The sequence below is a fragment of the Trachypithecus francoisi genome, unplaced genomic scaffold (assembly GCF_009764315.1).
Source record: "Trachypithecus francoisi isolate TF-2019V2 unplaced genomic scaffold, Tfra_2.0 Lachesis_group5, whole genome shotgun sequence".
NCBI lineage: Eukaryota > Metazoa > Chordata > Mammalia > Primates > Cercopithecidae > Trachypithecus > Trachypithecus francoisi.
In genome coordinates this window covers 90,561,935-90,588,488 of record NW_022681470.1, presented here as the reverse complement: position 1 = coordinate 90,588,488, position 26,554 = coordinate 90,561,935, and the positions used below count along the sequence as shown (strand labels likewise).

The window sequence follows — 26,554 nt, the reverse complement described above, 5'->3', positions numbered from 1 at the left end:
GTTTTGCCACTAACTCAAAATGAACATTGGGCTTAACCATTTCTCCTTTCTTTACTTCAACTTCCCCTTCTCTAAATAAATGTTGTATAAAGCCCGTCACCACCCTGTTAGTCTATGGATTCTAAAGCCATTGAAAAAATGTTTCTAGGATGGATGTAGAGGTGGATGGTCTATATCAATGTCCCGGGAGTTTTCTTTCCATATTCTATTAGGCCTTATCCGGGAAAGATCAAAGCCTTTACCTGGTTCTCTTTTTCAGATACTCTCATCTTTTCTGTACCACCCTTGCCCATTACCTGATGGCTTTGATGACATTAGAACTTGCAACATCCTCCTCTCCATCTTTTTTTTTTTACCCGAGACACTCCCCTACTTATATTTTGTGATCCTGGAAATGCCGGCCTCCCAGGGGCTCCTTGCTATATGTTCTCTGGAGTTGCTAAGTGTGTAATGTTTTTTGTAAGTGCTACTCTGGGGTAGGAAGTTGGACACAGAGCAGTAAAGCAGCCCAACTCTCTTTCAAATGGCTTTTCTGCAACCCTCACTGGCTCTAGAATCCAATCCCAGGGACACTTCCTCTTCTGGGATACTAGAAGTTCTGCAAGTCCTTCATCGATTTTTTTGTTTTGTTTTGTTTTGCTGTTTTTTTGAAACAGAGTCTTGCTCTGTCGCCCAGGCTGGAGTGCAGTGGCACGATCTCGGCTCACTGCAATCTCTGCTTCTCAGGTTCAAGCGATTCTCCTGCCTCAGCCTCCCAAGTAGGTGGGGCTACAGGCATGTGCCACCACACAGCTAATTTTTTGTATTTTTTAGTAGAGACGGGGTTTCACCGTGTGAGCCAGGATGATCTCCCTCTCCTGACCTCTTGATCCATCTGCCTTGGCCTCCCCATCACAGCTTTTTATGAGCAGAGACAATCCAACTTGAATACATGAAGAATAACATCTTTAGCACCCCAGAGGTGAGTTTCATCTTTTTAAAAGCTTTCTTTGCAAGGAGATTTCTCATCCATCCTTACTAACCTCACCACATCACCATATTATCACAGTCAGCACAGGCACCACTATCACTTTTGTGCCGAGCATCTCTACCTTTGTTACTCTCACCACTGTCCCTCCCCTTGCCATGTCAGCTATCTTTAGCCATTGTTCCAAATCATTGATTGTTGAATATCTAATACACTTGTCTAAGTCTCATCATCAGTATTGTTACCATTACTTACATTATCACCACTGTTATTATTACCCAGGCGTCTTCATGAGACTAATCTACTTTTTCATTATTACTTTTGTTTATATCCATATCCTCAATATGTTCATTAAACATCCTAATTTTGACATCTGAGCTCTTATCTCAGCTGTGGGTTCTCTGTGGGCATGTACTTTGATGGATATGGAGTCCAGATAAATAATGGAATTACAGCATTTATTTATCAGAAGTAAGGTATTTGAATCATTCATAGGCCCAAATGTACTTTTATTTTTCAGAATCAGAGGTGGAAAGAAAGCAGTTGCTATATTAAATTTAAGATAAGGAGGTAACCATAAAAAGATTAACAAGTAGATCATATTAAATGGAAGACAAACACTAAGTATTCTGAGATCAAATTAGAAAAGCTTTCCTGTAGGAGGTGGAAAGTTTTTGAGCCAAAGGAAAGGAAGATATTTGTTTCTCAGGTACTAATGTGACTTGGGGATTGGAAGAGTCTCTCAAATATTTGGACAATATGATGGTCTCATTCAACCTTAATCAGCATTTAGCTTATGTCCCACTTACTCTGAAATACCTAACTATTCTCAAAGATGGATAGTTGAAACTATCCTTCACTAAATTACTGCATCTCCCACAGTCTCAAGCACCAGTAGACCTTTTGTTTTTATTTTTATTTCATGGGTATATGTAGATTAGCCATCTATCCCAATCCTTCAAATGAACAATTGTGCTGTACTCAAAGTGGCCACTTTAATACTCATTTTTATTCCTCCATATATCACATCACATTGGTGTTCCTACATTCCTCTTTTCCTCTTGTGAGCCAGACTCTGAGACAGACTTTCTGCATCATTTGTATTATCTAATTGTATATTTGTATGGCTTGGTATTGACTGAGTAAATTATAATGCCCATGCATGATCCCTCAGAAGGCTATCAACATGACAAATACCTGAGCATAAGAATTGTAAATATTATCTAGAATCAGTTAGTGTAGATATGTGTACTAAATGATCCAGGCTTCCAAGTTTAGTTCTGGCCTAGTAAAGAGCATTGTTTCTTCTCTTTTATGTCACGACTTGTCAATAAAGAGTGCTTACTTGGCATTTATTCTGTATCAGAAATAGAGTGAGAGAAAATGACAAGTTCTGATATTACTGTGCAGTGGGCTCACCGTCCCATGAGCTGAGAAGTCAATACTGTGACATCAGCTTTTAAGAAAGGAAAAGCCGGGGCGGAGCAAGACGGCCGAATAGGAACAGCTCCAGTCTCCAGCTCCCAGTGCGAGCGACACAGAAGACCGGTGATTTCTGCATTTTCAATTGAGGTACTGGGGTCATCTCACTGGGGAGTGCCGGACAATCGGTGCTGGTCAGCTGCTGCAGCTGGACCAGCGAGAGCTGAAGCAGGGCGAGGCATCGCCTCACCTGGGAAGCGGAAGGGGGAAGGGAATCCCTTTTCCTAGCCAGGGGAACTGAGACACACAACACCTGGAAAATCAGGTAACTCCCACCCCAATACTGCGCTTTAAGCAAACGGGTACACCAGGAGAATATATCCCACACCTGGCCGGGAGGGTCCCACGCCCACAGAGCCTCCCTCATTGCTAACACAGCAGTCTGCGACGATCTATTCTCAAGGCAGCAGCGAGGCTGGGGGAGGGGCGCCTGCCATTGCTGAGGCTTACATAGGTAAACAAAGCCGCTTGGAAGCTCGAACTGGGTAGAGCTCACAGCAGCTCAAGGAAACCTGCCTGTCTCTGTAGACTCCACCTCTGGGGACAGGGCACAGATAAAAAACAACAGGGGAAGCAGCAGAGGCCTGTGCAGATGCGAACGACTCTGACTGACAGCTTTGAAGAGAGCACTGGATCTCCCAACATGGAGGTTGAGATCTGAGAACGGACAGACTGCCTGCTCAAGTGGGTCCCTGGACCCCTGAGTAGCCTAACTGGGAGACATCCCTCACTGGGGGCAGTCTGACACCCCACACCTCACAGGGTGGAGTACACCCCTGAGAGGAAGCTTCCAAAGTAAGAATCAGACAGGTACACTCGCTGTTCAGCAATATTCTATCTTCTGCAAACTCTGCTGCTGATACCCAGGCAAACAGGGTCTGGAGTGGACCTCAAGCAATCTCCACCAGACCTATAGCTGAGGGTCCTGACTGTCAGAAGGCAAACTATCAAACAGGAAGGACACCTATACCAAAACCCCATCAGTACGTCACCATCATCAAAGACAAGAGAGAGATAAAACCACAAAGATGGGGAAAAAGCAGGGTAGAAAAGCTGGAAATTCAAAAAATAAGAGCGCATCTCCCCCTGCAAAGGAGCGCAGCCCATCGCCAGCAACGGATCAAAGCTGGTCAGAGAATCACTTTGACGAAATGAGAGAAGAAGGCTTCAGTCCATCAAAATTCTCAGAGCTAAAGGAGGAATTACGTACCCAGCGCAAAGAAACTAAAAATCTTGAAAAAAGAGTGGAAGAATTGACGGCTAGACTAATTAATGCAGAGAAGGTCATAAACGAAATGACACAGAGGAAAACCATGACACGAGAAATACGTGACAAATGCACAAGCTTCAGTAACCGACTCGATCAACTGGAAGAAAGAGTATCAGCGATTGAGGATCAAATGAATGAAATGAAGCGAGAAGAGAAATCAAAAGAAAAAAGAAGAAAAAGAAATGAACAAAGCCTGCAAGAAGTATGGGATTATGTAAAATGACCAAATCTACGTCTGATTGGGGTGCCTGAAAGTGAGGGGGAAAATGGAACCAAGTTGGAAAACACTCTTCAGGATATCATCCAGGAGAACTTCCCCAACCTAGTAGGGCAGGCCAACATTCAAATTCAGGAAATACAGAGAACGCCACAAAGATACTCCTCCAGAAGAGCAACTCCAAGACACATAATTGCCAGATTCACCAAAGTTGAAATGAAGGAAAACATCTTAAGGGCAGCCAGAGAGAAAGGTCGGGTTACCCACAAAGGGAAGCCCATCAGAATAACAGCAGATCTTCCAGCAGAAACTTTACAAGCCAGAAGAGGGTGGGGGCCAATATTCAACATTCTTAAAGAAAAGAATTTTCAACCCAGAATTTCATATTCAGCCAAACTAAGTTTCATCAGTGAAGGAGAAATAAAATCCTTTACACATAAGCAAATGCTTAGAGATTTTGTCACCACCAGGCCTGCCTTACAAGAGACCCTGAAAGAAGCCCTAAACATGGAAAGGAACAACCAGTACCAGCCATTGCAACAACATGCCAAAATGTAAAGACCATCGAGGCTAGGAAGAAACTGCATCAACTAACTAGCAAAATAACCAGTTAATATCATAATGGCAGGATCAAGTTCACACATAACAATATTACCCTTAAATGTTAATGGACTAAATGCTCCAATTAAAAGACACAGACTGGCAAACTGGATAAAAAGTCAAGACCCATCAGTCTGCTGTATTCAGGAGACCCATCTCACATGCAGAGACACACACAGGCTCAAAATAAAGGGATGGAGGAAGATCTACCAAGCAAATGGAGAACAAAAAAAAGCAGGGGTTGCAATCCTAGTCTCTGATAAAACAGACTTTAAACCATCAAAGATCAAAAGAGACAAAGAAGGCCATTACATAATGGTAAAGAGATCAATTCAACAGGAAGAGCTAACTATCCTAAATATATATGCACCCAATACAGGAGCACCCAGATTCATAAAGCAACTCCTTAGAGACTTACAAAGAGACTTAGACTCCCATACAATAATGGGAGACTTCAACACTCCACTGTCAACATTAGACAGATCAATGAGACAGAAAGTTAACAAGGATATCCAGGAATTGAACTCATCTCTGCACCAAGCAGACCTAATAGACATCTACAGAACTCTCCACCCCAAATCAACAGAATATATATTCTTCTCAGCACCACATCACACTTATTCCAAAACTGACCACATAATTGGAAATAAAGCACTCCTCAGCAAATGTAAAAGAATAGAAATTATAACAAAATGTCTCTCAGACCACAGTGCAATCAAACTAGAACTCAGGACTAAGAAACTCAATCAAAACCACTCAACTACATGGAAACTGAACAACCTGCTCCTGAATGACTACTGGGTACATAACGAAATGAAAGCAGAAATAAAGATGTTCTTTGAAATCAATGAGAACAAAGATACAACATACCAGAATCTCTGGGACACATTTAAAGCAGTGTGTAGAGGGAAATTTATAGCACTAAATGCCCACAAGAGAAAGCTGGAAAGATCTAAAATTGACACTCTAACATCACAATTAAAAGAACTAGAGAGGCAAGAGGAAACACATTCAAAAGCTAGCAGAAGGCAAGAAATAACTAAGATCAGAGCAGAACTGAAGGAGATAGAGACACAAAAAACCCTCCAAAATAATCAATGAATCCAGGAGTTGGTTTTTTGAAAAGATCGACAAAATTGACAGACCGCTAGCAAGACTAATAAAAAAGAAATGAGAGAGGAATCAAATAGATGCAATAAAAAATGATAAAGGGGATATCACCACCGACCCCACAGAAATACAAACTACCATCAGAGAATACTATAAACACCTCTATGCAAATTAACTAGAAAATCTAGAAGAAATGGATAATTTCCTGGACACGTACACTCTCCCAAGACTAAACCAGGAAGAAGTTGAATCCCTGAATTGACCAATAGCAGGCTCTGAAATTGAGGCAACAATTAATAGCCTACCCACCAAAAAAAGTCCAGGACCAGATGGATTCACAGCTGAATTCTACCAGAGGTACAAGGAGGAGCTGGTACCATTAGTTCTGAAACTATTCCAATCAATAGAAAAAGAGGGAATCCTCCCTAACTCATTTTATGAGGCCAACATCATCCTGATACCAAAGCCTGGCAGAGACACAACAAAAAAAGAGAATTTTAGACCAATATCCGTGATGAACATGATGCAAAAATCCTCAATAAAATACTGGCAAACCGGATTCAGCAGCACATCAAAAAGCTTATCCACCATGATCAAGTGGGCTTCATCCCTGGGATGCAAGGCTGGTTCAACATTCGCAAATCAATAAACGTAATCCAGCATATCAACAGAACCAAAGACAAGAACCACATGATTATCTCAATAGATGCAGAAAAGGCTTTTGACAAAATTCAACAGCCCTTCATGCTAAAAATGCTCAATACATTCTGTATTGATGGAACGTACCTCAAAATGATAAGAGCAATTTATGACAAACCCACAGCTAATATCATACTGAATTGGCAAAAACTGGAAAAATTCCCTTTGAAAACTGGCACAAGACAGGGATGCCCTCTCTCACCACTCCTATTCAACATAGTGTTGGAAGTTCTGGCTAGGGCAATCAGGCAAGAGAAAGAAATCAAGGGTATTCAGTTAGGAAAAGAAGAAGTCAAATTGTCCCTGTTTGCAGATGACATGATTGTATATTTAGAAAACCCCATTCTCTCAGCCCAAAATCTCCTTAAGCTGATAAGAAACTTCAGCAAAGTCTCAGGATACAAAATTAATGTGCAAAAATCACAAGCATTCTTATACACCAGTAACAGACAAACAGAGAGCCAAATCATGAATGAACTTCCATTCTCAATTGCTTTAAAGAGAATCAAATACCTAGGAATCCAACTTACAAGGCATGTAAAGGACCTCTTCAAGGAGAACTACAAACCACTGCTTAGTGAAATCAAAGAGGACACAAACAAATGGAAGAACATACCATGCTCATGGATAGGAAGAATCAATATCGTGAAAATGGCCATACTGCCCAAGGTTATTTATAGATTCAATGCCATCCCCATCAAGCTACCAATGACTTTCTTCACAGAATTGGAAAAAACTGCTTTAAAGTTCATATGGAACCAAAAAAGAGTCCGCATTGCCAAGACAATCCTAAGTCAAAAGGACAAAGCTGGAGGCGTCACGCTACCTGACTTCAAACTATACTACAAGGCTACAGTAACCAAAACAGCATGGTACTGGTACCAAAACAGAGATATAGACCAATGGAACAGAACAGAGTCCTCAGAAATAATACCACACATCTACAGCCATCTGATCTTTGATAAACCTGAGAGAAACAAGAAATGGGGAAAGAATTCCCTATTTAATAAATGGTGCTGGGAAAATTGGCTAGCCAGAAGTAGAAAGCTGAAACTGGATCCTTTCCTTACTCCTTATACGAATATTAATTCAAGATGGATTAGAGACTTAAATGTTAGACCTAATACCATAAAAACCCTAGAAGAAAACCTAGGGAATACCATTCAGGACATAGGCATGGGCAAGGACTTCATGTCTAAAACACCAAAAGCAATGGCAGAAAAAGCCAAAATTGACAAATGATATCTAATTAAACTAAAGAGCTTCTGCACAGCAAAAGAAACTACCATCAGAGTGAACAGACAACCTACAGAATGGGAGAAAATTTTTGCAATCTACTCATCTGACAAAGGGCTAATATTCAGAATCTACAAAGAACTCAAACAAATATACAAGAAAAAAACAAACAACCCCATCAAAAAGTGGGCAAAGGATATGAACAGACATTCTCAAAAGAAGACATTCATACAGCAACAGACACATGAAAAAATGCTCATCATCACTTGCCATCAGAGAAATGCAAATCAAAACCACAATGAGATACCATCTCACACCAGTTAGAATGGCAATCATTAAAAAAATCAGGAAACAACAGGTGTTGGAGGGGATGTGGAGAAATAGGAACACTTTTACACTGTTGGTGGGATTGTAAACTAGTTCAACCATTATGGAAAAGAGTATGGCAATTCCTCAAGGATCTAGAACTAGATGTACCATATGACCCAGCCATCCCACTACTGGGTATATACCCAAAGGATTATAAATTATTCTACTACAAAGACACTTGCACACGTATGTTTGTTGTGGCACTATTCACAATAGCAAAGACTTGGAATCAACCCAAATGTCCATCAGTGACAGACTGGATTAAGAAAATGTGGCATATATACACCATGGAATACTATGCAGCCATAAAAAAGGATGAGTTTGCGTCCTTTGTAGGGACATGGATGCAGCTGGAAACCATCATTCGTAACAAACTATCACAAGAAGAGAAAACCAAACACCGCATGTTCTCACTCATAGGTGGGAACCGAACAATGAGATCACTTGGACTCGGGAAGGGGAACATCACACACTGGGGCCTATCATGGGGAGGGGAGAGGGAGGAGGGATTGCATTGGGGAGTTATACATGATATAAATGATGATGAATTGATGGGTGCTGACGAGTTGATGGGTGCAGCACACCAACATGGCACAAGTATACATATGTAACAAACCTGCACGTTATGCACGTGTACCCTAGAACTTGAAGTATAATAAAAATAAATAAATAAATAAATAAATAAGATGAAAAAAAAGAAGAAAGAAAGAAAGGAAAAGCCTTATTTCAAGGTTGACCAGCAGGGAGGCAGGAGGCAATGTTCAAATCTGTCTCCCCGAACTAAAGTCTGGAGACAGGTTTTATAGGCAGAGAGCAAGTAAGAGGGAGATAGAAAGATGCAGCAAAGCGTTATCTGATTGGTTCCTGAAAAGAAGTTATGCCAGGTCCTTGACTTTTATGACTCCACTGCAACACAACTGGTTATCCTTTCCTTTTTAATTTTAATTTGATCACCATTCCTTGGTCTGAATACTTAGGTTCCGCATGTGGTTTACCTTTTTGTTCTGGTTGGCTCTAGGGTCACAAATCTGGCACACTTGGTTCATCTGGGCATGTTTGGGTTGCTTGCAACCTGAGGGTCCATTGCAACTAAAAAACAAGTCATTATTTTGTTGTATTTTGTTACTGACAAAGTTAAACCAGATTGAATTGGTTCTGTGGTTACACTGATACCTTCATCAAGCAATTCATTATTTGAGGAGAAAGATGAGATCTAAAATTATTTGTTAAAAGCTTAAGTGAAAAAAGTAGTATTCAACTTGTTCAAATTTTCATAGTACCATTGCCACTATTTGGAAAAACAGCATATGCTTATTAGAATTTAGAAATAGAGAAATAATTTTTGAAGTAATGGGATTATAAGTAATTTAAATTTTTATTTACCTAAACATTTAATGACCTACATTTATATGTAATACATTATTTTTTAAATGTGCTTTAAATGTTAGGAAAAAATTATATGAAATGCAACTAACATAATGTGAGAAATAGGGGAATTCACAATAATTCATTTATCTATTTATTTAATACATTTTTGAAACGGCTTTTATGCCCCAGACTTTATTCTAGGAACTGAAGAAAATGGGATACATATAACACTGTTGCTTCCCTTAAGATAATTATTATATAGAGTGGGAGGAGACAGATCCTCAAATCACCTGATTTTTTTTAAAATATAAAAACATAAGAAAAAATGTCAACTTCACACATAAGATGAATTTTTGAACCTTTTAGAGATATTATTTATTGAAGCAAATAAACTTTTAAAACAACTATGTAAATGAAGTGAAACATCAAGGTCACATGCCCTTGTCTGCTCAGTACAACTGTGGTTTATATCTGTCTTCCCCAGGTACATTGATAGCATTTCATTTTGTTCTCTGATGTACTTGAGTTTGAATGTCCTATGAGACAGAATGTCAGCCCTGGTGCTAGTACCAAGTGAATGGTCTGATTATGCTGCCTTTTAGACCTGACTGCTTCTTACTGTCTATCTTGCTAGAGTCAATATCCAATTGTCACCATGGGAAAAGTGGCCACAAGTTGGACCTTATCTTGGACACTTACCCCAACATGTCACACTAAGGCACTACTTCTCAAACTTTTATTTTCATATAATAGTGCTTATAAAAGTGATGGTATCTGTAGGGCACACTAAGGTGAACACTTACTGCGTGAGGCAACCAGTCCAACGACTTCAATTCCCTTAGGTCCTATCTGACCATTCATAGTGTGTGTGTTAGGGGTGGGGACTCAGTAACTCACCACATCTGTTATTTATATCTGTTGAGAAGCTCTGTGCTAAAGATGACCTGAACTTTATATTGTAAAGGAAATAACTAAGGAGGTGTCAAGAGAAAAAAAAGAAGAGTGTAGAGTAGAGTGTAGAATGAAAGGCAAGGGGAGTTTGCAGCTGTAAATGGATCTTAAAAAAATATACCTTCTGGTGGAGTTTCAGGAGGGGAACTCAATCTCTATCACACCCATTTGACTCTTAAGAGTTTGTTTATTCATTCATTCATTTGTTCAAATATGAGTGGATACCATGCATTGTAGTACAAATTAGTAGTGAGATATAAGCCACTTTGAGTTGTTAGATGACTACTTATGTCTTCACTACAGGATAGTAAGTCCCCATGTTCACTGCACAGTGTGCACCCCACAGATATTAGTAATTAATAATAATTGTTATAGCAGTTTTAGTAATTATTATTACTATAATGACCTATTAATTAATGTGATCTAAGCCATTTCAATTTGAGCCATCCTCTAGTGCTGCCACCACAGGGAAAAAAGAGTTTCTGTTGGGCCCATAATAGTTCCTGCAAAAAAAGCAGTCTGAGTGAAATGAGGTACAGAAGGAGAGAAAGAAAAGGAGCCCAAAGGTAGTAGACTCAGCCTGTCAGCAGAATAGAGTTTTGCACCTTGTATTTGGGGAAACAGCATAGACTTCTTGAAAGCAGGAACTACTCCTCAGTTTGTGGAAAGATAAATTTGGACCCTTAGGTCAAAAGAAGATGCCTCATTTGGGGAGTTACCAAGTCTATTGTAATAACAATGTGAGATAGGTATAAAACTAAGCATTATCAAAGAAATAAATTCCCACTGAAGACATTTATGTGGAAAACTTTGAAGTAACAACGATTAATATTTATATGCTTAACGTTCTTTTATTGCCCCCATTTTGCATATAAGGGAACTGAGATGGAGGGAATTTAAGTGTATTGCATATGATCACACAGCAAATAAATGGTAGAACTGACGTTTGAACACAGGCAGAGAAGCTTCAAAGTCCATGCTGTAACCACTATACTGTCCTGATTCTGGGATGCTGAGACTAACTTGCTTATGAAATACTTACTATGTGTTATTTAACTTTAGAACACTGTGATGTAGTTTTTTTTTTTAAAGGAAAGCAAATCTGGCATTAGAGAGAGCTTATGTTTTTTGCCCAGAATAATAGAGGCAAAAATGGCAACACCTGAATTTATACCAACACCTTTCCATCTCTGCTCTGCAAATTCAGATCTTACACCTCTGGACCTAGTTCAGGTCCTGCTTTCCTTAAGAAGTGCTATAGGCGCCTGTAATCCCAGCTACTCAGGAAGCTGAAGCAGAAGAATGGCTTGAACCTGGGAGGTAGAGGTTGCAGTGAGCTGAGATCGCACCATTGCACTCCAGCCTGCCTGGATAAGATAACTCCTCCTGCCTGGAAGATAAGAGCAAGACTTCATCTTAAAAAACAAAACAAAACAAAACAAAACAAAACAAAACAAGTGCCATAAGCATAGAATCAACACTTCCTAAGCTGAAAGGAATGAGAACACTCATTCATTGCCAGTCTTTCATTTTACAGACAGAGAATGAGGCTGAGGAGGGTCACTCAGTCAGCTGAAGTGGATTTAGGATTGAATTTGTCTCTCCTTACTACAAGTTCAATAACCTTTATAATTTTAATTACATAAATATTGGGATGTTCTTCCTTCTTCAGAGGGATATTAAAAAGATTAAAAATTTTAAAATATGAAGGCAGCTGTAACTATTTCTGGCATATACAGACATACATAAAATAAAGCAGTAAGGTCTGTAAGAATGAGGAAAATGGAAAGTATTCAAGATTAGGCCATATTTAGTCTCTGCCAAGATCTAGTCCTATTTTCTCACTAATTTATCTGATCATACTCTAGCAGGTACTTGGTCCCTAGTTCAGACACCCTCAAGGAATGGGAGATTACTCTGCTCAGCAGAGGAAGCAATAGAGGAGTTGGGGAGAAAAGAACTGTGATCAGAACTTCAGGTTTTTTCTCCATCAAGCTATATTTGGTCACATAATAACCCAGAATCACTGGATGCCACAAATTGATAAGTATTCTGCTCATGGCTCGCTGATCTACATCTGCAACTTTATACAAGCTAAAATTTTAGACTCCTTTTTGCTAACCCAGTTTTCCACCTTCTTAACCTTTCTCCGGGAATCTTGACTAAACCTGCCACTCCTAGCTTTAATTTGTCTTCTTTCTTTCTCTATTGCACTGTCTCTCTAAGCCATAGATACAGCTTAACCACTTGTTCTGCATCTCTATTTTTTTCTCCCTTTGTTGCATTTCTTTCCCATTAGAATGGGGTAATCAGAGACCATAACCCCTTTCTCTTTACATTTTCCAACTTTGACCAATTCAGGCACGGGTGCGTGCAGCATGTTTGACTACTGATCTTTTTCATTTCTTTACTGACGTTTTCTTAGACTCTGACTACGTAATTGACAAGCCAACCAGCTGATTCTCACAATCACCAACAAGGCTATGACAAATTAGATCATTGAGGTTCTCTTAAAATAATTCTGATCCTGTCAATGACTCTCCTTAAAGCCTCCGTCACCTCCTTGTTGCGAAGGCTGTAGATGATAGGATTGAGGAAAGGGGTAACAAGGGCATACACCAAGGCAATAAGCTTGTCTGTGCCCTCGGATCGACTCCCAGGTGAGCCCACATAGACTGTGAAGGCAGAAGCATAGAATAGTGCCACCATAGTCATGTGGGAGGAACAGGTAGAGAAGGCCTTGGCACGACTGGCAGCTGAGGGTAGCTTCAGCACAGCATTCAGGATACCTCCATAGAGTCCCAAAATGAGCACAAAGTTGCAACCAGTGGCCACACCAATCACTGCGCCATGGACCCTAGCATGCCAGCTTGTGTTCACACATGCCAACCGCATTAGCGGTGCCAAGTCACAAAAGTAATGGGCCACGTCTTTCAAGCAGAAGGGCAGAGTGGCAGTGAGGGTGGCTGGCACAAGTGCAGCTGAGAAGCCAGCCACCCAAGTGGCCCCAGCTAGTCGTAACTGTACCTGTCTGCTCATGAGTGCATGGTAGTGGAGTGGGAAGCAGATGGCAAGGTAGCGATCCAGTGCCATGACACCCAACAGGTAGCACTCAGTCATCCCTAAGGAGTGAAAGACATACAGCTGAATAAAGCATACAGCTGATGAGATGGGTGAACACCCATGGAGCAAGGTATGCAGCAGCGTGGGCACTGTGGTGCTGACATACCACACCTCCAGAAAGGAGAGGACACTGATAAAGAAGTACATGGGGGTGAACAGTCCAGAATCTAACTGTACCAGGACAATGATGAGAATGTTTCCTGCAAGAGTGAGGAGATAGATGCATAGGGTGCCCAAGAAGGCAAGAGGTTGTAGGGTCCCAGTGGTAGTGAAACCAGCAAGGATAAAACTCTGGGTCCAGTTATGATTGACATGATCCATGATTCCTAGGAACAAGTGACAAAGATAGAATATAAATTACTTCAAGCTTCTTCCTCTATTTGTAAAATCTGAGCACTTAAAAGGAACTTGAGACATTATCTAATCAATGTTCCTCACTTTACACTAGAGGAACTGAAGCCCCAAAAGCAGAAATGGTTGGTCCCATATCATAGTCTGTTGGTAGCAGGGCTGGGACTAGAAACCAAGGCTCCTGATCCCAGTTTAATCCCTTTCTATGTTATAATATTGCGCTCCAGTGACTCAGTGATTTTCTCCCCTACTCCACCATCCAATAACAGGAGAGCTAGAAAATTCCTACTGCTATCCCTTGGTAGTTCCCAATGAGAAAATAACCAACAATATTGGACTGTGGCGAAGGAAGAAAAGTCATCTCCCCAAAGTGACTGTTGAAGCTTCTTTCAAGAAGCCCCTCTGAAGTGTTTAGCCTATCCTGGTAAGAACTAGAAGAAGAAAAAATGGAAAATAAAAGAAATGCAGAATCTCCAAAAACTGTAATATCCTAAGCCCGTAGTGCCTGATGATAATTCACCCAGCAGATACACTGTGCTGGGTGAAAAAATCATCCCAGAAGGATGTGTGCTAGGAATTCTCAAAAAGGAAAACCATGAAGTCAAGAAGAAGCCAAGAAGCCAAGAAGCCAGAAGTCCTATGGTATAATAGGAAAACCCTACTCTGAAGTCAGCGATTTGGTTGCCACTAGACATTAAGTTGAGCAATTTTTTACTTAACCTCAGCTTCCTCTTCAAAAAAAAAAAAAAAAAAGTATTTGTTTCCCAAGACTCTTATGACACAGATAATGTGTGTTTCCCTAAACTGGGAAATGGTGATGGGTTTTGAAGAGAATCAACACCTATGTCACTTGAGTTTTCCTCCCATACCCTAATAAGCCTCATTCAAAGCCTTCATCTAGCTGTCTTCTTTGGCTACTGTCATCTTTTTGGCACCACTCCTGCCCATTACCTGATGGTTTTGATGACATTAGGACTATAGCATTCTCCTCGGCATCCTTTCTACCCCAAGACACTCCCCTATTTATATTTCGTGTTCCTGGAAATGCGGGCCTCCCAGGGGCTCCTTGCTACATGTTCCCTGGAGTTGCTAAGTGTGTAAAGCTTTCAATAAGGACTTCTCTGGGGCAAGAAGTTGTGCAAAAGGAAGTGCAGCAGAGCAGCTCTATGTCTCAAATGACTTTTCTCAATTCTGCAACCTTCACTGTGGACTTTAGAGTTTAATCCCAGGTGCATTGCCTCCTCTGGGCCACTAGAAGTTTTGCAAGTCCCACATAGCCTTTTATAAAAAGAGAATAAATCCAACTCATATATCCTTGTGCATACATGGAGAACAACATCTTGATCACTCTAAAAACGAGTTTAATCTTCTTAAAAATTACTTTGTGAAAAGACTTCCCAATCAGCTTCATCTCTACTCCCTTCTAGTAAGATCAGCGAAATGACCAGAAAGGAGTAAATAATCTGTTTGTTCCTCATTTTTCTACTAATGTGTAATAGTTTCATTTTAATACATGTGTGGTAAATATGCAGGTTTAACACATGTGCAGTACATGTGCAGATTTGTTACATAGGTAAACCTATGTCACAGGGGTTCATTGTACAGATTATTTTATCACCCAGGTATTAAGCCTCCTACCATTAGTTACTTTTTCTGATCCTCTGCCTCTTCCCACTCTCCACTCTTCAATAGGCCCCAGTGCGTGTTCTCCTCTATGTGTCCCTGTGTTCTCAACATTTAGCTCCCACTTATAATTAAGAACATGAGGTACTTGGTTTTCTGTTCCTGCGTTAATTTGCTGAGGATAATGGCCTTCAGCTCCGACCATGTCCCTGCAAAGGTATTTTTCCATTGTTAACCCTACCACAATATGAGAAAGATCAGCAGTGCCATCACTTCTGCTTTGACTATCTCCGTCTCCACAACAATCACCATGACCACTACCCTTACTATCTCCCCTATCATTTATTCATTGATTTAATCATTGTCAAATGCTCTCTATGTGCCGAGCAGTGTTCTAAATCACCATCACCAGTATTGCTATCATTGTTTATGTGACCACCATATCATTATTTTATGTGGCATTTACATATGTTTGTTTATGTTTTCATCATCGCTTTCCTTTTCATCACTATCGGTATCATCTTCATAAAAGTCTTATGGTCAGTACATGGACTCTGACCTCAACTGAACACAATACATGAGCATGTACTGGATGGATGGATGTAGAGGCCATATAACTAACAGATTGAAGCCCTGATCCACTGGAAAAGAATACATTTGCATCACTTGTAGATACAAATGTGGTTTGATATTTAGGAATCAGAGGCAAAAAAGAAAATCATACAAGATAATAGCAAAATTAAATTGGCTATCAGAATATTCACTGTAAAAGATTTTCACACAGATCACATCGATATAGAGGAAACCCTTGAGTCTCCTCATATCAACCTGAAAAATTTCCTGAGAGGGCTGGAATTACTTAAACAGCAGGAAAAGATGAGATTTTGTTTGGAGAGTTTTACTTTAAAAAATACTGTAACCTCAAGATTGGAAGGCTGTCTCCTTGAGTTAAAAAACTATCCAGGTGCTTGGGTAATTAGAAGTTCTCATTCAGTCTTCTCCTGCCTTAAGCCAAGATTCCACTTCATCAGAAACATGTGACCTTTCTGCAGGATGAATGGTTGCAGCTGCCACTTGACAAAATTAGTTTATCTTTCATAGTCTCAAATACTAAAACACCCCTAATTTGCAGCTTTATCTATGGGTTTTATAAGACATATTCTGATACAGACTTCCCCTATGCTTTGTAGTGTATCGTCCTGTCTTGGCAGTAAATGAGTGATGGCTGCGTGTTCACCTTCAGAAAGCAATCAGTGTGATACAAATGCCTGTTTATAAAAAAATTACACACAAAATCAACACAGAAATATGTGCTAAAAATTTTACGTTGTATATAATGAGGAGTGAGAGGTTTGTAAATTAAAAGTAACATGAAGAGATAAAATAAAAGTGATAGTGTTCCAAATATAGGCCTTGCTTAGCTAAGAAAATTGTTTAATTTCTTCTCATGAGATCCTCTTCCTGTAAAGTGCTCATTTAACATTTATGCTGTATTAGACATGAAGTTAGAGAAAAGAATGAGGCGTTCTGCCTCTATCAAGAAATTCATGATTTAGCAAGAGAGACAATTAAGAGTGTTATAATGTTCGGTGAAGCAAGGAGAATTTCAAAAGTGTCAACATTTCATCATACGATTGCTAATATTTGAAAAAGCCTATGTTATGAGAAATGATTAAAAAGAAATAGGTAAATAATTGTTTTAATTTTATAAGTGATTTTAAATTTTTTCATCTACATATTCTATATTATGGACAGACATGTGTAATAATATTTTCCAAGAAAAAATGTGATTTGAAGGTTAGAAAAGGTGATTTAAAGTACAACTAAAAAAGTATGAGAAGAGGAAATACCAGTGATTCTGTTATTTATTCATTAAATACATTTATTGAACACTCTATTTCCCACCCTCACACTAGGGAAAATATGAGATGCCTAACACAGGGTTCCTTTCCTTGAAATGCTTAATTTGGAACGGGGGAAACAGACCCCAAGATAGGCATTTATAAAAAAGCAGGAGCACTTATATGAAAAGACATTCAATCTAACTCATAATAAGATGAATGCAACTTTAAATTACAATTAAACAACTTTGCTGACTTTTCAGATTGACAAGGTTCCAGAGATTCAAAAACATACTTTGTTGGAGAAGCTGCAAGGAACAGACCTTTTTATGCATTGCTTGTAGGAGTACAAAATAGCATACGTTGGGTGAAAAAGTAAAACCTGTGTAAACTACACATTTATTTGTATTATGACCCAGTAATCATATTTCTAAGAATCTATCCTGCAGATATATATACACACATATATGAAATGATATGTATACACAGGGTTGTTCACTGTAGTTCTGCTTTTTGTAATAGCAGAAGACTGGAAGTGACCCAAGAGCATTTCAAGGGAGATTTGTTAAATCTCCCATTTGTGAAACAAGCACAGAGATGTTTACCAAAATGAGGAAGCACCTTCTTCAGTGATATGGCAAGAGCTCCGGAGGGCACATAGGAATATTTATATTTGCTTGTTTTTACATAAAGAAAAATGGAAAGACTGTAAAAAACATTACTAAAAGTTGTTTCCCATTGTGAAGATAGAAGCTGGCAAGGGGTAGAAAGGGGCAAATCGGCCTACAAGTTAAAGAACACTCTTCTATATATACCTTTTATGGATTATTTTGATTTTCTAATAATGTATATGTATCGTCCTTTTTTTTTTTTTTTTTTTTTTGAGACAGGGTCTTGGTCTATCTCTCAGGCTGGAGTGCAACGGCGTGATCTCAGCTCCCTGCAACCTCCTCCTCCTAGGTTCAAACCATCCTCCTATCTCAGCCTCCCTGGGACTACAGGCATGTGCTCCATGCCCAGTTAATTTTTATTTTGTTTTGTTTTGTTTTTGATAGAGACAGAGTTTCAGTATGTTGCCCAGGCTGGTCTTGAATTCCTGGGCTCAAGCAATCCTCCCACCTCAGCTTCCCAAAGTGTTGAGATTACAGGTGTGAGTCACTCACTCACAGGAGTGAGATTACAGGTGTGAGCCCAGTCAGAGATACTGTCTATTGAAACAAATACATGAATTTTAAAAATGCATGTCAATACAGTGATATATTCTGGTTTGCTCAAGAGAGTTTTAGTTAAATGCTTCTTGACCCAGAATAACTGTTAACAATGCCCTGTTTCATTCTTAAAATTATCTGGGCTTCACTTGGATGATCAACCACATGAACATCCTAGATGATAGAACTTTAACTTTGATGCCTCTGCAGAGTTTGTGATTTTAATATGTGGGTATGTATACATATATGTATATTATATGTATATGTCTGTGTGTATATATGTCTCTGTGTGTGTGTATACATATACACACACACACATATATGCATAGAGTTTCTACCCTTCTAGAGTGTTAAAACTGATGTCAACATAAAAGATAAGGCGAAAGAGTTGGGCCTTAGACAAGGTCTTAGACTTCGTCTTACACAGTTTGAGCTGCTATAACAAACTACCACAGATTGGGTGACTTATAAACAACAAAAATTTATTTTCACAGTTCTAGAGTCTTGAAAATAGAAGATCAAGACATTAGCAGATTCCGTGTCTGTTGAGAGTCTGCTTCTCAGTCCAAAGATGGCTTTCTCCTCATTACAGCAGCATGTGGTAGAAGGAGAGAGGGAACTCTCTAAAGCATCCTTTGTAAATGGCACTGATCTCATGCATAGGGGCTCTGCCCTTATGACCTAATCAACTTCCAAAGGCCTCACCTCCTAGAACCCCTTGGGGTTAGGTTTCAACCTATGAATGCTATAGGAACATAAATATTTAATCTATAGCATAACCTAATGTATTACATTGATGATTATTTCCCACTTCTTTTAACATCATAGAAAAAAAAACTAAAGCAATAATATTTGTATGACACACTGAGGTAAACAGAAAGGCTGCTGGTTGACAAATGCAAACTGACCAAAGGCTATAATTTTCTCAAGATCCACTTGGTCATTCAAAGGATGAGAGGCAAAGAGATCAGGTGCTTAGCACACCTGATACCTATATTTATTGGAAAGCTCTGCCCTAAGGAAGATTAGAAGAAGGAACTCTAGAAGTTTGCAGAGAATAAATGATTATGAAGTAAAAGAGAGGTAAGCCTGGAGCACTGAAGTAATCTAAGAAAGGAAGATGACTCCTGGTGTGGTCACAGGAAGGGTGCTTAATCTCTGTCAACCTCATTTAATCCTTAGGAGTCCATTCATTCATTCATTCATTCATAAATGGATGAATATGCCAGGCAACATGAGGTATATGTTGCCGTGAGTTGTCATACAACTACTTAGGTCTCCATGTAGATTGTAAGTTTCCCCGGCTCATTGCACTATACAACCTCGACAGTGTCAATTAGTGTGAGCCGAGCAATTGCCAGTGATTTTGCTAACACAACCACCTCTCAATAAAAACAGGTTGAGATAACTGCAATGTAGGACGACAGAAAGGGTAAGAAGAAAAATAGGGTCCCAAAAGCTATATATTAGGGCCCTAGAGTAAATTTCACAAGGGCCCAGAAATATACAAAGGATGCTCCAGGGTCACTTTGGCCACCTGGGTCCAAAGTAAATGCCTGATTTGGAGTACTGCCAATTCTACTGATCCACATTAAAAAATGTGAGGTATTGTAAAACTAGGCATGAATTTCCATTGTAGAAACTGATGTGAAAAAATTCAACCAATACTGTCTATCTTGTAGATTGTGTTTACTATTTTACATGCTTTACATGTTTACAATTATTTAACCCTCACAATTATTGTCTGAAGAAATTCTTATTGATGCCCTCATTTTGCAGATGAAGAAACTGAAGAAAAAGGAAGGTTTAAGTACATTATTCATATCATGCCATTAAGAATGTGGTAAACATAGGCCAGGCGCCGTGATTTGTGGCTGTGATCCCATCACTTTGGGAGGCTGAGGCGGGTGGACCACGAGGTCAGGAAATCGAGACCACCCTGGCTAACACAGTGAAACCCCATTTCTACTAAAAATACAAAAAAATTTAGCCAGGCGTGGTGGCGAGCTCCTGTAGTCCCAGCTACTCGGGAAGCTGAGGCAGGAGAATGTCGTGAACCCGGGAAGCGGAGGTTGCAGTGAACCGAGATGGCGTCACTGCACTCCAGCCTGGGTGACAGAGTGAGACTCCGTCTCAAAAAAAAAGAATAATAATAAAGAATATGCTAAACATAACGATTGAACCCCAAAGAGCCAGGCAGTAAAATATCTTCTATACAGTCTGTCTCTGAAATAACAAGACTTTCTATTATTCATGAGCACCTCTTAAGTGTCAGGAACAGTGTTAATCATTTTGTATGTTTTGTTTCCTTTAAGCCTTAGAGAACTGTGGAGATCATAATCTTTTTAAATATAAGGAAAGAGATGGTCAAAGTGAGATAATTTTTTTTTGCCCAGGCTGGGAGCAGTGACTCACACCTGTAATCCCAGTACTTTGGGAGGCTGAGGCAGGCAGATGCTTAAGTCTACGACCTCTAGACAGCCTGGGCAACAAAGCAAGACCCTGTCCTTATGAAGAATTTAAAAATTAGCCAAGTATGGTGGCACGTGCCTGTAGTTCCAGCTACTTGGGAGGCTGAGACAGAAGAATTGCTTGAGCCCAGAAGATCAAGGCTGCAGTGAGCCGAGATGTGCCCTTGCACTCCAGCCTGGGCAACAGAGCCAGCTGCTGTCTCAAAAAACAGAAACAAACAAACAACAACAAAAAATTGTCCAGAATTACATAACCAAAAAGTGGCAACACTTGAATTTGGACCAACACCTTCCCATCTCTGCTCTGGGTATTTGGATCTTACCCATATGGGCCTAGTTCAGATCCTGCTTTCTTTAAGAAGTGTTGTAATCATAGGATCAAAACTCCCTAAGATGGAAGGAATGTAAGCAGTCATCAACTGCCAGCCTCTCATTCTACAGACAAAGAAAATGAGGTTGAGAAAGTCTTACCACAGTCACTCAGTCTGCTGGAGTGAACCTAGGGTTGAATTTATATTTTCTTAGAGCAAGTTCAGTAACATTTTTATATTCATTATGTAAAAATTGGGATAATCCTCTCTTAGAATGAAGAAATAAATTTAAAGATTATAAAGGTATGAAAAGGGTCTAAAGAGTATGAAAGTATTCAGAAAACAGCTTATAGTTGCTGACATAAACCAGAAATATAAGAAGCAAAAATTGGTTATTGATCAAATATATAATAATTTTTAAGAAGCAATTTTATAAAAGGTATTCAAGACTCAACTCCGTGACCTGCCTCTGAAAAGTTCTAGTTTGCCTTAGCCACTAATGAGCTGCGCATCTTTTGGCAGGTCATGTTACCTCCTTGGCCCTCAATTCACTCATCAAAAGAGTGAAAAGGTTGAACTAAATCATCTCAGAAGAGAAACTGCTGGGAAAGCCAGGGGAGAAAAGAGGGCACAGGAAATAGAGCTTCAATTCCCCATTTATACTATTTTAGTTTGTTTTCTGTGTGATATTTACCTGCTTTATATATTAATTTTCTAGTGCTGCTTTTTGGTTTGTTCAAAAATATGGGATCAGATTATTTCCAGGGTGTTGTCTTTGATCTCACTGCAAAACTGAGTCTGCTCCTTGCTAGTGCTGTGCAGCGATTGTCGAAGTAATGAGAAGGAAGAGAGAACATCCATGGTTCCCGGAGACCTGCCTACCTGTGGGCGGCATAGGCATGGGTGTAATCTGAAAAGGAAAATACAGTCTAGTGCCCCCAAGGAAAGAGGCAGCAACACTAGGACCTCAGGCACACGGGCTGAGACCCAGGAAGCAAAAGCTGGATAATGGCATAACTTAAAAACTCCTTCTAATGCTGAGGGGCAGAGAATGGGGGAAATTGGGGCAGGTTCTGAGACCCTTATTATATTAAAGAGTCTTTTGTTTCTGCTGTAACTCAGACCTTAGATATTTCAGGAGACTAAGGATGGGTGTTTTAATAGATCCAGGTGTCTCAGATCAGGGAAAGTAAAACCAGAGTGATGATGAAGTTTTAACATTTTCTGAATCTATTATCTTTAATTGGGTCTTTCATTTATTTATATACTCCCTCTATACTTTCCTCTTTATCCACTCTGGACTATTACTAAATACTGAACCACCTCCCTACTTTCTCTGTATTTCTTTGTCCAGAATGTCCTCCTTCTACACCACTCACCTATGCATGAACACCAGACTCGTTATTTTTTTTTTCTGTGATCCTGGACTAGATATATAATCTTTCGGAGTCTCAGTTTCCTTTATACATTTATATAGCCACTTTAGTGGTCACTCAATAGTTTTACTGGTATTCTACTAATGTTGGCAGTGGTCAACATATAGGTATTAAATTAACTTGTTGAGGGTTGGTCTGAACAGGCTAAAAAAAATGGGCAATTTTCAATGTCATTTCACCTGATCTTAGCGAGAAGGGTTAGAAATCCCCCTATTGATGTAGTCAGTCTCTGTTCTGAGTAAGCCAAGAACAGAGTAAGTTCATGCTGAAGAAGTAGGAGCTTGCCTAAGTGGGGAGGCACTACTGAAATATGAAAGTGCTTGATGGGCTCTGAAAAGCTGTAGCAATGTGAGGGTCTGCACAAATTCTGTACATGGAGAGGAGAGATCAGAAGGCATGGGTACCTCTGCTCAGAGGCCCAACAATATGCAATGTGCCTGGGAATCTTTGAGCAATGTGTACATTAAGGAAATGTCTTAAATATTTCCTTATCAGTTGGATATGAGGCAGTTGCATTGAACTTCCCTATCCTTACCAGTCTAGCTTTTTGCTTCCTCTTCCCTTTGTCCAAACAGTGGAGCCTTGGACCCATTGCTGAACTACCACTGTTATACATGGCCTGTTTGGAGGACATGGGTACCTCAGTATCTCATAGAGAGCATGAGAGCTAAACCTATCCAATGAAGCAAATCCTCCCACAAAACTTTTCTCCTAAGCAACTCAGGGGAATAGAACAAAATGCTAACAAGTTTTACTAATGAGAAGGCAAACAAGCTGCTTAATTGAACTGGGGGAGCTGGGGGAGAATCAAGGGAACAGTTCCCAGGAGGAGCTGGTGCCAGCTCAATGATTCACAGCCTCAACTTCTGTAATTATCAACCTTTTCTCTGCAGAGACCACCCCCTCCATGAGTTGTGCAGCAGGGAGCTTTGGGGAGGCTCCAGTTTTTTCCTCTTTCTCCCTCAATTAATGCTAATTGGGAACATGGGAATTTAGATCAGGATGTCAAAGAAACAGCTCTAGAATACAGTCCAGCTAGGCGTCCCTTCCCCAGGTCTGATTAGGAGGCTTTGCCTGAACCACACAGAAGGGCATCATTTCCTACATTCATAGGAGTCACTGTGGAGATGTAGACTGGGAGTCAGGAGACCTGACTTTTAATCTAGGCTCTGCTACTAAACTAGCTCTTGCACAATGTGGGTCGCACACATTCCTTAACCTTCATACATTTTAAAGTTGTTTTGAACTATGATAAATGATGTTTTTCATTTTGATACCAGGGTAAAAGCATCAAGAGAAGCAAGTCAAGTTAGTTGCTTGACTCCCTTAAAGTAAAACAAAACAATTCTCCACACAAAAAGAGGAATGTATACCATGGGAGTTCCAAAAAGGTGTCGCCATACTTGTTGGTTCTTTCAGAGCATTTTTTAAACCTTCATTTCCTTTTTAGGAAAAAAAAAAAAGCAGTCAGCTTATCTGCCTGTCTGCACATCTCAGCTTATCTGCACACCCATCCACATATACATAGTACTGTTTCTCATGACTCACTCTCAGACGCTACTAAAAGATAAAACCACAAGCACAATTTTCAGTGTTGTTTATAATAGAACATACAGTCAAAAAACTTTGTGCCGAGACCAGCTTGGTTGGGGAGACCCTAACCTAGCAGCGCTAGAGGAATTAAAGACACACACACAGAAACAGAGAGTGTGGAATGGGAAATCAAGGGTCTCACAGTCTTCAGAGCTGAGAGCCTCTAACAGAGATTTACCCACACATTTATTGACAGCAAGCCAGTCATAAGATTTGCTAAAAGTATTCCTTAAGGGAAATAAAGGGATGGGCTCTGGCTAGTTATCTGCAGCATGAACATGTCCCTAAAGCATAGATGGCTCATGCTATTGTTTGTGGTTTAAGAGCGCCTTAAGCAGCTTTCCTCCCTGGGTGGGACAGATGTTCTTTGGCCTCATTCCGGTAAACTGACAACCTTCCAGCATGGGCACCAAAGCCATCACGAGCATGTCACAATGCTGCAGAGATTTTGTTTATGTCCAGTTTCGAGGCCAGTTTGTGGCCAGATTTTGGGGCCTGTTCCCAACAATTTTGAGTTTTAATTCCAATTCCATAAATTATCATTGTAAATTGTAGGGCAATTTAGCTAACCCTTTTTTGCCTCATTTGCAAAACTGAAAATCATACTTAATCATAAGGTTGTTGGAAGAATTAAGTAAGATAATTTAAGTTGGCATATAATAGGTGCTTAAGAAATAAAAATCCAAATTTGTTGATTCCTATTATTGTTAGCATCGTAGTTACACATATCATGCCTAATAGAACACAGACATGACTCCTGAATCCATATCATTCCATTAAGAAGTTCAACAAAGGGCTAAAATCCCAAACACTTTTTATTTGTGTGGAGTAAGAGTGCCCCTTTAGAAGTCCTGCAATTACTTATAGACCAAACTTTTTAAAAAGTGGTCAAAGCCACTTCTGAGACTTCCCTAGAGTCAATTCTCTTTGAGGATATAAACTTCATTTCCAACAAGGGCGAACAGACCACGGTGCTCTTTTGGCCATGGCCTAGAAAGAAAACCCAGCTAGAGATATAAAATATTTCAACGTATGCATACCAGCCTTGAGAAGTTATTGGGAAGAATCAGGGGATATGAAAAAGAACTGTGATTAAAGTCTGGCATAGAGAAGAAATTCAATTAATACAAGTTCCTGTCTACTTTTAGCAGTAGCCAGAAAATCCTATCACAGGGCGATCACTTTTGATCTCACTAACAAGGCTGCTTACAAGCTCTGGTCTTCCTGCATGTTTTATGGCAAATAAATCTTGTTATTTTTAAATCCCATAACATCTTCTTTTTTGTTTAATATCCTTTTGTTAAGAGCAGTTTTAGATTTACAGCAAAATTGAATGGAAATTACAGTTTCTATATGCCACTCACCCCTCACATGCACTACCTCCCTCATCATCACCATCCCCCACCAGAGGGGTACCTTTGTTACAATCAGTGAACATGTGTCCAATACTGATACATTTTTACTACCCCAAATCTGCAATTTATATTAGGGTCCACTCTTGGTATCCTACCTTCAATACATTTAGATAAATGCAAAATGACAACTATCCGCCATTATAGTATCATACAGAGTTGTTTCATTGCCCTAAAAATGATCTGTTCTCCATTAACTCCTTTTCTTCTCACAACCCCATGGCAAGCACTGATTTTATTCTCTCTATACTTTTGTCATTTTAGGATTTTACAGTAGGTATCCTTTTCAGATTAGCTTCTTTCATTTAATAAGGTTCCTCCATATCTTCTCATGGCTTAATGTCTCATTTCTTCTAGGGTTGAATAATATCCCATTGTCTGGATATAACACAGCTTATTGATCCACTCACCTACTGAAGGACATTTAATTGCTTCTGAGTGTTGGCAATTATGAGTAAAGATGCTACAGTCATGTCTGAAGGCTTCTTTTGTGGACATAAGTTTTCAACTCCTTCGGGTAAATACCAAAGAGAACAAGTACTGGAATGTAAGAGTATTTTTAGTTTTCTAAGAAACTGTCAAACTGTCTTCCAAAATGGCTCTACCATTTTGCAATTCCACCAGCAACTGATAAGAGTTCTGTTGCTCCACATCATCACCAGCATTTGGTATTGTCAGCATTTTGGATTTTAGCTACTCTAATAGATGTGTAGTGGTATCTCATTATTCTTCATTTGCAATCCCTTGTGAATATATGATGTTGAGCATCTTTTCATATGCATATTTGTCATTTTCTTGTAGATGTCCTTCATCAGTTTGATGAAGATCACCTGTATTAAGACAACTTTTTGAGGTCAGGTAAAGTGATGCTTCCAGCTTTATTCTTTTTGATTAAGTTTGCCCTGGCTGTTTGGGC

General features: G+C 39.6%; 1 long non-coding RNA gene across 2 annotated transcripts; it reads left to right on the top strand.

Moving 5' to 3' along the window:
- Positions 1-772: 772 nt before the first annotated feature.
- Positions 773-26,554, top strand: LOC117075412. 2 transcript variants are annotated; one of them, XR_004433991.1, is made up of 3 exons: positions 773-961; positions 25,996-26,155; positions 26,440-26,554. It is a non-coding gene; the product is annotated as an uncharacterized LOC117075412 (long non-coding RNA). The 2 variants fall into 2 exon arrangements; XR_004433992.1 differs by having other exon boundaries at positions 25,996-26,185; positions 26,440-26,502.